A 13,068-nucleotide genomic window follows, 5' to 3' on the forward strand; every position below is an offset into this window, starting at 1 on the left:
TAATTGCTTATTTTTTATTATTAACTTGCCAGATTAGTGAAATTGACAATTTAGCATTATCTAAATGTGTAAGGGGAGTATAGCAGAGGTCAGGAAATCTGTATACAAAAATATTTAGGTACCATTTACAATTAGTATTTTTTATAGTTCTGCATCTTTATTTTTCCTGATTGCCTAATAGGCTTTCCCAGTTTTACAGACTCTAGATGCTTCATTTGTTGTTATTATTAGGAAGAACAACTTACGCTAGGATATAGTAGATACTAATTCAGTTACAGTTATGTTATGTAGATCATGTTGGATAACTTCAGCATCTTTTTACTGACATTATTTTGTTAACTGATTTGCAGTCAGTAGTACAGTTGGTTATCCATAGCCCATTCTCACTTTTATGTCTGAGAAGAATAATCCGAAAAGAAGTGGCTCCAATATAGGGCTTTGCAGGACACCACTAGTAACCCATTTTGGGACAGATGGGTACCCCCCCCCCACCATCTTTTTCTGCCCAGATGCTAAACTGTTTTTACCCATTGAATTACACATTAATAAACACATACTGCTATTAATCTGTGAAATATTCCATTACAGATAAGTTGAGTATTATACTCAGGTCAAGACAAGCAGCAAGTGCTCTTAGCCATCCATCAAGTGCTACTGTTACCTCTTCAAAGAATGCCACAAAATTCAAAAGACAAGGTCCTAGCAACCCAAACTGTTCTATTTCTTACAGATTTACATAGAATAATACATTACTATGGCTGGTTGTCACTTGGTCATTCCAGCATATCACCAGACAGATACAAAGAACAGAACAGAAATTGTCTATCCTTTTTCGGGGGAGGGGGTGTTGGGGGCAGGTTATGTGCAAAAGTACAGGGAGACAAAAATCACAAATGTGAGATCAATATAGGACTTGCCTAGTAGCACTGTATGAACTGCAAGATGAAATACATTCATGTTTACTTTATTCCTTTATTTCACAATCAAGCATTGAACATATATGCAGGTCATTCATTATCTTTTGGGGGCAGGGTTGAGAAGACATGTTATGTATACATATGACTGACAGTAAGTAGCAGAGAGGTATATAAAACAGAAGGTGGCTTTTTCTTTAGGGTGTGGGAGGAAGGCTGTAGGTAAAAGGACACAAGACCACTGTTGCATAAGTATTACAGGGGTTTGCTACATAACGTGCATCAACAACAAGCTGAAATATATTACTGTTGTCATGTTTTTCTCTTTCTTCATAATGAAACACTGGAGTACCACACAAAAGGTGGCCATATTTTTGAGGCAGGGTGAGGATGCATGCTAAATATATATGTCTGACAGCAACAAGCAGAAATATTTTAATAAGGCCATTTTTTTAAAATTCATTCCAACTTAACGTTACAAGGTTTCACAAAAAGTGTCTCTCTTAGGGGAAGGGTCAGGAAGCATGCTTTGAATGTACATCTGACAAGAACAAGTTGAAGTATATTACTGTGGCCATTTTTTTCACAGTTATACCAATCTTTCATCAGAGCAGTACACAGAAGATGGAAGTTTCATGGGGTAATGGTGAATATAGTGTCATGGATTTTGTTTTTACTGTGTTCTCTGTACTTTATCAGTGTTTGTTTTGTATTTCATGGACCCCCACCAACTAGCTACTCTGCTCACATTGGCAAGAAAAGGAACACGTGGCTGCCACTGGCTATATCAGTAATCTCAATTTTGTTTTCTTTGCTTAATCAAAGATAAACTGTAATCACTAGCTTACATACCCAGGAAAGCACAATTAGTAGGGGCAAGGCAATGAGAAATGTTTTAAGGAAGAAACACAGTTTCAGAAAACCTCTTATAAAAGCAATTTCCCCTATTAAAAACAATACTCTTTCATGGAAATCCATAAAGCTAAAATACATTCCTTTTCCCCTTTAGTAGCATTAAATTGAAAACAGTAAAATATTCGGTTACAAGGAAAAATCATTTTTAAACTGCACTTGCCAATAAATAGCAAACTTGCTAATTTTAAATTCTTCTAAGCATACAGTTCAACAGTTCATCAAAAAGAGTATCAAACAAACAAACAAACAAGCAAGCAACTAACTGACAAAATACATCTGTGTCCTGGTTTACAATTCAACAATTACTAACTTTCAAATACATCTGTATCCTAGTTCATGACTCAACAGTTGCTAACTTTTATTTCTTTTTCAGATCCCTGCGTACGGACTGTATTTATAGAGGATGAGAAGTACACAGCATACAGTTATGGAGTTAATACTGATGCTTCCTACACCTTGGTTATCCTGCTACTTCACTCTCAAGATCAGAGTAACTAAGGAACATCTCATGTCAGGACTACTTTTATTCACACTTGCACTGTTGGCGTATAAGACTTTCCCCTAGAATTCAGGAAGAGTCTCAGAGCTCATATAAATTGCTACCAAACATAGGTGAATTTACACAACAATGAGAAAATGTGATTCAGAAACAGCTACGGTCACAATGAGAAAGATCTCATTATCGTCTCATTATATATATCTGAATTATACTCGTTTTATACTAGTCCTGTCAGACCTCTGAAAGCAGTAGTGTTTAGCCATGTGGCTCATGCATTGTGTTGACAAAGGTACCCCCCCCACCCACACACACATACATCCAGCATCAAACAAGGCTCCTCAAAGTCAATTGGACTTAAATACACGCTCACCCTTTCACCCACACACATGCTCTGTTTTCCCTCACTATTTGAGTCAAATGCCAAGCTCATCTGTGCAGGCACATACCAGGGCTGTCTGCTTGCCTAACCAGAGTGCCCACTGCATTTGAAAGGCAGGGTACCAGGTGAGAACCTGCCAAGGCTGTCAAGAAGAGGGCAGAGAAAGTACCCTCTACCCTCCTGGATTCAAGGACGAGTCACAGAATGTTATCAAGATTTGCCAGTCCCTATTAAGAAAAGACTGAAATCTGGCCAAGTGAAAGGCATAATGAAAGAATAAAACTTCCTGCCCAATCTGCCTACCTCATAGGCCACCCAGTCTGCTGGTTAAAGGGTAGATTTAGGTTTTTGGGGGGCACAAGAGGCCCCACTAACGCCCACAAGAATCCAGCTTGTGGATGCTTAGTAATGATATCGCTCCAGTATGAAAAATGATATAACATGTCAGCACCCGCAGGAACAGCCTCCAAAAAATAAAGGTACCTCCAATCTTTCAAACAACATGCTATCCAAAATTAACTCCAAGGCAGGGACTACTGGAAAGGCCTGAAGTGCTGCTTTCCAGGAGATACACCTTGGTGGTGGTGGTGGTGGTGGTGGTGGTGGTGGTGGTGGGGCTAAACATGACTACAAGTAGTCTTTTTTTTCCCAAACACCTTTATTGAATTACCACTCGTGACATAGGCAAATTTACATTCATAGGCTTACAGGTTGGTACTAGGCTTTTGGCCCTAGGGCCTATACAAGCCTAGCCATAAGAATTCCCTGGATATTTCTTCCCACAATATTTACTTCCCTGGACCCCTGTCTAGCAGGGTGACTAACATGAATATAAAAGTAATCAAACTATATTAACATAACAAACATTATACTTCACATATACTGCTATATTACAAGTAGTCTTCAGCCTCCTTCTAGTAGATGCTGTCAAGGTAAGAACATGCGCACTGCAAGGATCTTCCTAAGGCCTAGTCCTTGCTGAGAATCAGACTTTTTCCTCTCATCTCCAAACTGGGCCCAGCAGAAAATGTATTTCACACTTTCCACCAGCTGCAAAGGCCTGGTTATGCTAAGTCTGACATACCTCCCAACCATACCGAATTACTCTGTTTTTACCGAGTTTTGGGGTCCAAATGAAGGGGTGTCATGATTCCCGAGTGGCACCCCTTCATTTCCGATTTTTTCCCTTTTGTTTTATTTGTTTTTCAATTTTCGTGCCGTCGGCAATGATGTCATCACGTGTGCGATGATGCCATCGCCGTCAGGGCTACCAGCCAGCTGGAATTGAGCTGAAGGAGCTCACGTCATTTCCAGCTGGCCACAAATGCGAGCGGGAAGCCGGCAACAGGAACAGCTCTAATATGCGAGCGGGAACAGAACAGCTCGAATGTTATGAGACTAACTGGACAGCTCTAATATGCAAGATGCGGGCATTGGGACAGCTCTAAAGTTATGCGAGCGGGCACTGGGACTGGAACTGCCGTGCATTGGTGAAAACGTCACTGGCTGGCACTTCTCTGTGGGGAAAGGTAAAGTGTGTGTGTGTGTGTGTGTGTGTGTGTGTGTGTGTGTGTGTGTGTGTGTGTGTGTGTGTGTGTGTGTGTGTGCGTGTGTGTGTGTATTCATTTTCTTAGTCTCGTAATAATCGCATGTAAATCTTATTTTTATTCGCATACAAACATATTTGTTCTCTTCTTTCCTTTTTGTATATTTTATTACATTAGTGCATGTTACACATTTTAAATGACTCAGTTTATAAAATGAGTGTATGTTAACAATCAATTCTTGCATGATATAAATAATTATTTAACTAGGTCTTGTTTTAAAATGTTAAGTCACATTACTTTAAATGGCTTGATTAACTAGATGTAAAATGGGAAATAAGAGGCTTTCATTTGTTTCTGAGCCACTGCTTCTTTTTTACTTCCTCATTGTGTCTTATTTGTGGACAGGAGTGTTTGCTTTTAAACCAAATCATTGTAGATGTTTCAGGGTGGACTGGAGTATTAGTCGCTTTTTATTACTGGATGTGCCTGGGTGCTACTTAAGGGAATCTGGGGTGTGGATTTGTCAGGTTTTGGTTGGTTTTACAGTTATGGGATGTGGTATTTTGGTGGGGGAGAGGATCATAAAAATGGTTGATTGCATTCATGTTCCAGATTCATTGTCGCAGAGTTCCGATGTGTAACTGGATTGGAGTCGGGGTTGTTCAATGGGCTGTTTCATTGGTTTTGTCTTGATATCTGGTATTGTTTTGAACTTGTAGTGTAACGGTTTTCAGTAATTGGTAACTGTCTTATAGAACTTCTAACAGTTGAGAGTCTCTGCTGTATGGCTCATAAAGGATTTTCTCACCTTCAGTATAATATAAACTGTTATAGTTTATAGTGGAATGTCCAGATTGTTGCCTTATTTCCTAATACTTGAATTATTATAGGGAATGAGTTTCTTTTTTTAGTAGTTTTAATTTGTTTGGAATGGGGCGGCCACGGTGGTGCAGTGGTTAGCATTGCCGCCTCACATCAAGAGGTTCTCCGGTCCGATCCTCGGCTGGGGTGCCTTCTGTGCGGAGTCTGCATGTCCTCCCTGTGGTCACGTGGGTTTCCTCCGAGTGCTCGGGTTTCCTCCCACATCCCAAAGACATACTGTACGTGCATTGGACACTCTAAATTGGTCCTAGGTGTGTGTGTGTGTGCCTTCTGTGGAAGGTTGGGTGCCAGGCTTGCAACTCGACAACGTAAAACTCCACTGTCAATCATGAGCGGACAGGTGATCCGCTGTGGCAACACCTAACTGGGAAAAGAAGAAGAAGAATTTGTTTGGAATACTGTGGCAACAAAGGTGATTTAAAAGTAGGAAATAATGTAGTCAAAACATCTCTTCTGAACCTTTGTATAAACTTTTAAGTTATTGCTGTATCTAAATGGAATTTTCTACAGTAGCTTAGCAGTGGCTTTCTGTTACGCCACTTTAGATTTGCACTTGCTGGGATTTCAAAGATACTATGGATGTTAATCTTTGCTGTGTGGGGCAGTCTAGATGTGGACAATGTGATAATGGGCTTGATTTGTGGATTGGGCAGTCCCAGTTATGACAGTCCAATGTTAGATTTCTATCTTGTATGTGTTGATTCTGATGCAGGCAATGGTGCTTACTGGTGGATATGTGGCCCATCGGGATAGTCTCAATTAACTGATGAGACCTAGGTGGGATAGCTCATATTCAGGGTGTCTGTCCCTATAGGGGTCTCTACGAGACTGTGTGATGTGTTTGATATGACTGGATGTAATGTAGGCTACAGGAGTCAACTGTCTGTTACTTCTGTAACTTTCTAATATGTTACTAGAACCAGTGCTCTGACTTAATGACATAGCTTACTATAATATCATTTTTTTTCATTATACATGCTGAATTTAGAGAGTGGGACTGAGAAACAATGCTATATATGGGACACTTAAATTTTATCTGCAAACTCCAAGTTAAAGTGATCAGAAACTATTGTTTTAGCATATATTTTCTTCAAACAGAACAGATTTATATATATTGAAATGTATTATAATAGAAACAAGAAATGAGTTTATGCTAAATATTAGTTAAGTGCTCCATCTTGTGCCTTTAGTAATGCAGTGCAGGATTTTGTTTTGTTTGTTAGTTTTTTTTTAAATATATGATTATGTCTATTACTTTACGTAATTAAATGAATATTTAATCAATTCACACCAGTTATTTAAGAAGAAACTCTTCCTGATATATAGATTTACTATTTTAGTGCTTATTTGTATGTGTGCACTACTATGTTGCTCTGACAGTAGTGCATAGGATCCTGGGACCTGGGTTCAAGACATACTAGTGAAATGCATGGTGGTAATACATTTTATTCTAGCAACTTTACAAAATTATACAAGCAATGTTTAAAATGTGTCCCTGGTTTTTGTCCTTTTGCCCCCCCCCCCCCCACCACCACCAAAAATGAAATTGAAAATAAGTGTGAGAAGCTGTGCAAGATGCCTATGGCTTAAACTGATGTCATTCTATTTATAGTGTGGGTGTGGAAGTAGACTTTTATGATGGAAATGTTCTGAATTGGGCAGTTTTGACATTATTGGTTCTTGCATTTTGTTTCATTGTCTACAGTACAGTCTACTGGAAAAATGTTTAAGCAATAAATGTAAAATGCACTCTGTCTAACAAGTGTGCTGTATTATACAAAGGAATATAATTAAGTCAGGAAGGTGTATCAAAGAAAAGAACACATGTACATTTCTTGTTTTGTGTGCAAGGGGCCAGTGATTTGAAAACAACCCAAAGGTAATTTTTATCCACCACTGGCCAGATGCATTTTCTTTGGATGTGGTGTGGGTTTCAATGCTGTTTCAATGAATGTAAGTTTCAAGGGCAGACAAGTTTTAATGTCAATTCTATTTTCATTGTGAGACAGTATTGCTTTTACCAGATGTCTGTTAGTGTTTGTGCATTGTTGTGCTGTAAAAATAAAATCCAAATTATCATTGTAGAAGTAAAGCAGTATGCACACATTAGTGTTTATGGTAAATGGGGTGAAATAGCCAGGTAATGGGACATCGGAGTGGCTGCAGGGGGACTCTGGTGCTATATTTTGGCTGATTGTTCTTCAGTTTGCGTTTGAAAATTGGTATCCCACAATTCCATTGGAGTGGTTGGAGTTACGTAATTATGTATGCAAATCAGATGTTAATCAACGTACAGATTTGTACCTATTTTTCATGGGCCTTGTCCAGATTTGTGATGTTTCTAGGTTGAGAGGTATGCTCTCGGACCTGTGGAGCATTAGACTGATGGGGAACCACAGATGCCTGAAGGCACTGCATGAAGAAGTGATGCTTACGCCAAGGTAACTGCAAATAAAATCTTGTACCAGTAACTGTAGTCTCATCTCTGGTTGGACAAGTGCCTCATCTCTCATGCTTGAACCACAGACCTTGGTGCAGTCCTACCCTGTGACTCCAGTTCAACCAAGGCCAAACAATTCAGATGGAAAGGGATGACCTAGGAGAGGAAGTCTTCACCTAGTTACCCCCCAATCAAGAAACTCCAGAAGCTGGTCCCCATCTTCAGGCGGGGGTAGAAAAATGACACAAACACCTCATGATCCACCACTCGAAGGTGGTAATCTGGGAGTGCATTTTCGAGGTTTCAAGTTCCTCAGTTGGGATTAGGGATTCTGCCATTCATGAGAAGTCTATGAGATCACAGAAAATACATAATTTACCTACAGGAGGAGTGGGCTCCAGACATTCCTCACAAGGAATCCTCAAATTCAGAACCCCGGCTCATTTACCTAGCAAAGAAAGGAACCCTCTAATCAAACCAGTGAATTGCCTCTTTCTTCCCTTCTAAGTTTCACTGACTAGAAAAAAGTAGAACGACAAACTGTTTTTAGCTCAAAAAAGGATGCAAGCACATGAACTTTCATTGCTAATAGGAAAGAGCAGTATCCTAACTGTGCGAGCAGCACAAAAGAACTGACACACATGGGACAAGTCTGCTTATGTTGTCAATACATATCATTGTGTGACGCACTGTCAAGGGTGTGCATGTGTTCCTAGGCATCCAGGTTACTACATCGACAACTTAGAACACCGACATCCACTTCTCCAACACGAAAACACCGACACAGAAATAATCGAAACTGCAAATCACGGACATTTAACAGGTAACGGGTTTAAATTTCGCTAATCATGCCTACCATAAGGACTAAGTAATACAATGATCGTAACACATGCATAACACTGCCACACTTACTAAAACATGGTAGGCATGATTAGCGAAATTTAAACCCGTTACCTGTTAAATGTCCGTGATTTGCAGTTTCGATTATTTCTGTGTCGGTGTTTTCGTGTCGGAGAAGTGGATGTCGGTGTTCTAAGTTGTCGATGTAGTAACCTGGATCTGTTCCTAGACACTGGAACCCGTGAAGAAAGATACCAAATTCTACCTAAGGGAAAAAGTATTAAAAGGACCTTCAAATAGGGTCCTCAAAGTTAAACTGAATGTTTCTCAATTCTCATTTAGATTTTAACTTGATGTCACTTGCTTCCATTTTGCTTCTTTTTTTTGTTCCTTCACAGTACATTCATGTATTCATCCTACCATTTTCCACAAATCGATCAAGTCGAGGAATAAAACGGTATTTAGTCTGAGTTTGATTTGTGATTCAGTATAGGCCAGGCACCTAACAACATAGATAATTATTCCAGAATATCTTGTTTTACCTTTCAACTATCCAGATTTCTGTCTCATGCTTGTATTTTTTGGTCTGCTCCTCATAAAATTTGTGGTCTTTTGGCAAATCACTGAGGACTTGAAGTCAATAAATGCTGACATCTATTTGAATTGCAGACTTAATATACCTCAAAAATGCATGTTAACACAAATCCAGTTATTCTACAGCATTCTACATTTATAACAACAATACTGAAAATCTGTTCCTATTTTTGGGCCTTCCCTCCATTATTTTAGACTTTGTTCAGATTTCTTGGAGAGGTTGAGAGGTATCATCTTGTTTACTTTATACTACTAATTTACTCTGCCTCGTTCCCTTTCCTGTTATCACACTTCTGCAGAGAATTTGCAGTGTGTGCCTGTATTATAGGTTCATAGGTAGATACTAGGCTATCTGCCCTAGGGCATTTATAAGCCTAGACAGAGTGTATTTGGCTTCCGCCTCCCTATTAGATTAGCCTACTGTGCCTCTGTAAAGTAGGTCACAGAAGGTACCCTTTTATGATTAGTTTACTGTGCCTCTGTCTAGCAGGGACACATGAGAGATCCCAGGGGTGAATTTGCGATTTCCCATCCACGCGTCCAAATTTCGCTTGAAGAGGGTCAACGAGGAGCTATGTCTAACATGAATTGGGATTCTATTCCAGAGTGAGGGGAGACTCTGGGAAATGAATCTGTCCCTCCAGCATGTCCTATTTATTTTTGTGCTGAGGTTTAGGTCCTTGGAGCGTGTAGCTCTAAGGGACTTGGGTTTTTTGAGGTGGAGCATGTCCATTAATTCTGGGTTTGACATGGCTTTGTATGTCAGGCATAGATCGCCTCTGAGTAGGTGGTAAGCAACTGAGTAGAGCTGGAGTTTCTTTAGTCGAGCTGCATAGGACATCTGTTTGTAGCCCATGATCCTCTTGGTGAGGTACTTTTGGGGTCTTTCCAGTTGCTGCAGGTGTCGGGTAAGGTACATCCCAAAAGGGGCATTGTATTCAATTATGGGCCTGATGAGTGATGAGTAGAGGGGCACAATGACCTCTCTTGATCTAGATGCGAACCCTTTCGTAATAACGTTGGCTATATAGAAGGTCTTTCTAACCACTTTGGCAATGTGATTATCAAAGGAGAGATTACTATCTACGTTGGTCCACAAATCTCTAATTACTTCTTCAGATTTAATGGATTACCACCTATGTGGTAATTTGTGGGCACCTTGTTTTTCCCAAAGGGGATGACTATGCACTTTTTAGCATTTAGCTTGAGGCCTTGGCTCTGGCACCAAGCATCCGTCTCTGTGAGACCCTTTTGGAGGATGCTTGTGTCAGCTGGAGATTCGATTATGGCCCCCAGTTTGCAGTCATCTGCCAACTTTGTCAGCCATAATCCCTTCGTGTTAGCCTGAACCTCAGAGAGGTATATACCGAACAAGAGAGGTCCCAGAACTGAGCCCTGTGGGACGCCACTTGTAACTGGTTTGGATTTGGACATGGCACCTGCGATTCAGACCATGTGGGTTCTATCTCTGAGCCGGTTTGCAACCCATCTTGTGATATAGGGGTTGATATTTAAGCTGGTAAGCTTATTTATGATGCCCGAGTGGGGTATTGTGTCGAAGGCTTTTGCGAGGTCCAGGTAGGCTGTGTGGACTACCTTGCCCTCATCTATGGCTTTGGTAACTGTTTCAAAGAAATCAACTAGGTTTAAGAGGCAAGATCTGCCCTTAACAAAGCTGAATTGGGTAGGGTCCAGTGTCTGGAGGCTCCCAATGTCTTTGTTTATGAGTTCCATGATAATACGCTCCATAGCTTTACAGACCAGACTAGTCAGGCTTATGGGGTGATAGTTTCCGGGGTCCGTTGTGGCACCACCTTTGTGGAGTGGGACCACTGTAGCTGTACGCCATTCTTTGGGTACATATCCTATAGTAAGGCTAAATTTGAACAGTGACTTAATGTGAGGGTTCAGTTCTTCTTGGAGCTCGTGTAAGACACAGCCTGGGACACCGTCCCGTCCCATAGATGCTGTGTTTTTTGCTTTGGAGAGGGCAGCTTTCACCTGTGCATCTGTGATGTCAGGGAGGTTACATTCAGTTGGGATAGGCATTTGCTCCTTTGGGGGGGAAGGGGGGGGAGAAGTTTGCGCTGAATCTGTCTGCCAGGATGTTGGCTATGTATGTAGGTTCGGTATATTTTGTGCCATTATGCAACAATTCAGAGCATATCTGGGAGTTTCCGCCCATGTTTCTGGCATAACTAAAGAAGGCCTTGTGATTATCTTTAGTGTCTAGGGCAATTTTTCTTTCAAAACTGGCCTTTGATGATTTTATGAGGGATCAAAGTTTCTTGCTAATACTGATCAGAGATGCCTTCCCTTTTTGGGATTTTGCTCTGTCATGTAGTAGCTTCCTCCTTTAGTTGTATAGCTTATTTATGGCCGGGGTCCACCAGACCGGCCTCCTGTTTTTGGAGGAGTGAGTCTTGGTTTTATTTGGGATAGCACGATCCATGCATTCCTGCAGGTGCTCATAGAATGCATTTGTAAAGGATTCTGCGGATTGGGCTGTATTATCCTCTGGCCCAGGGGCTTTGAAGGATTCCACCTCAGTCTTGAGAAGTGCAAAGTTGGCTTTTGAGAAATTCTTTACAGTGATTTCCTTGGCTGGGGGTGGGGACGGGATATGGATGTCCAGGGAAATTTGTTTATGGTCTGATCTTACCAATGAGGGGTTTACCTCTGGTGTGGAACATAGAGTCCCTATGTTGGTGATGACCAGGTCCAATATGTTGTTCCCTCTTGTGGGAGTGGTGACCAGTTGTTCCATTGCATTAGAGTTTATAAATTCAAGGAACCATTGGGCGAGGGTGTTTGGGCTTGAGTAGTTTTCTCAGTCAATGTTTGGGTAGTTGAAGTCACCCAATAACATAGTGTTTGGAGAGACCTTCATATTCTCCAGTGTTCTCAGGAATGCCAAGTGGGGTTCCTGTAATAGGGAGGGTGTTCTGTAGCAAGCTACAAACTGAAAGGCAGTTTTGCCAGCTGTTAGTTGCACATGGATGGTTTCCGATGCTTCGTGCAGTGCCACTAACCTGGAGGTGTAGATATCTTTGATTAATATAGATACTCCCCCTCCTTTTGTGCTTCGGTCCGAGTTTTGGGGCTGAAACGCATGGTATGAGTTATAACCTGGTAGTGCTGGGGTGCTCTCAGGAGCCTTGAACCAGGTTTCTGTTACTGCACAGACATCGATTTTCTCCATACTGAGGAGAGTCTCGAGTGCGTACATCTTGAGGGTTAGACTTCTGGCATTGAGTAACATTACCTTTAGTTTTTTTATCTTTGGGTTGTCTATGGAGGTGGGTTTGTCCTTTGAGCCTTGCCTAAAAAAGGCACTATGGGGGTGGCAAGAGCCTTGGCCAGTATACGAAAGCCCAAGGGTGACAGGTGCAAGCCGTCCCTAGTGAAGCAACGTGGCTTGTCGAGCATGTCATCCCAGGCTGACAGACACTGGATCCCCTTTGAATGACACTAATACTTTAGCCAATTGTTGAAACTGATCATTTTGTCTTTATACTGTGGCATCATTCTTGGTGAGGGCAAGATGCTACACAAGGTCAGGGACATACCAGCCTGGGCTACATGGTCAGAGAGCTCCTCTATGTCTCTTTTTATGTAGTCCAGGGAGGTACGTCTCAGGTCATTCACACCAGCATGGACAATGACGGAGTCATACTTGTACTTGCTTTGGAGTGACCCGAGTGCTTGCGTTATGTGGCGGATCCTGGCACCCGACAGGCAGCTTACAGTGACCTTCTCCTTGTTCAGTCTGGTGAGTGGGACGTCAGTGTGCCAGACAATAGAGTCCCCTATAACGAGTGTATTCGGTGTGTTGTTTGGCCTTATGGGCTGTGACTGTGAGGCACACTGATTTTGTGAGATATGTGATTTGTGGGTATTGAGGGGTGGCTGTTGCTTGGATATCTGCTTAGGAGGTCTTTGCTGTTTAGGCAGATTTTTATTTAGAGCCTCCGAGTATGTTTTTGTGTGTTTATGTGTTGGGTATGCAGATGCAATAGGTCTGTGTGAGACTGGATTTGTGGTGTGGGTGGTTACCT

At 41.4% G+C, this 13,068-nt stretch overlaps 1 protein-coding gene across 1 annotated transcript in view; it reads right to left on the bottom strand.

Moving 5' to 3' along the window:
* The window catches only part of PODXL (podocalyxin like), a 601,941-nt gene that overhangs the window by 33,107 nt on the left and 555,766 nt on the right, over positions 1 to 13,068 (bottom strand). The gene's annotated exons all lie outside the window — the stretch shown is intronic.

Source organism: Protopterus annectens, chromosome 11.part0 (assembly GCF_019279795.1).
Source record: "Protopterus annectens isolate FY-2018-M chromosome 11.part0, PAN1.0, whole genome shotgun sequence".
Taxonomy (NCBI): domain Eukaryota; kingdom Metazoa; phylum Chordata; order Ceratodontiformes; family Protopteridae; genus Protopterus; species Protopterus annectens.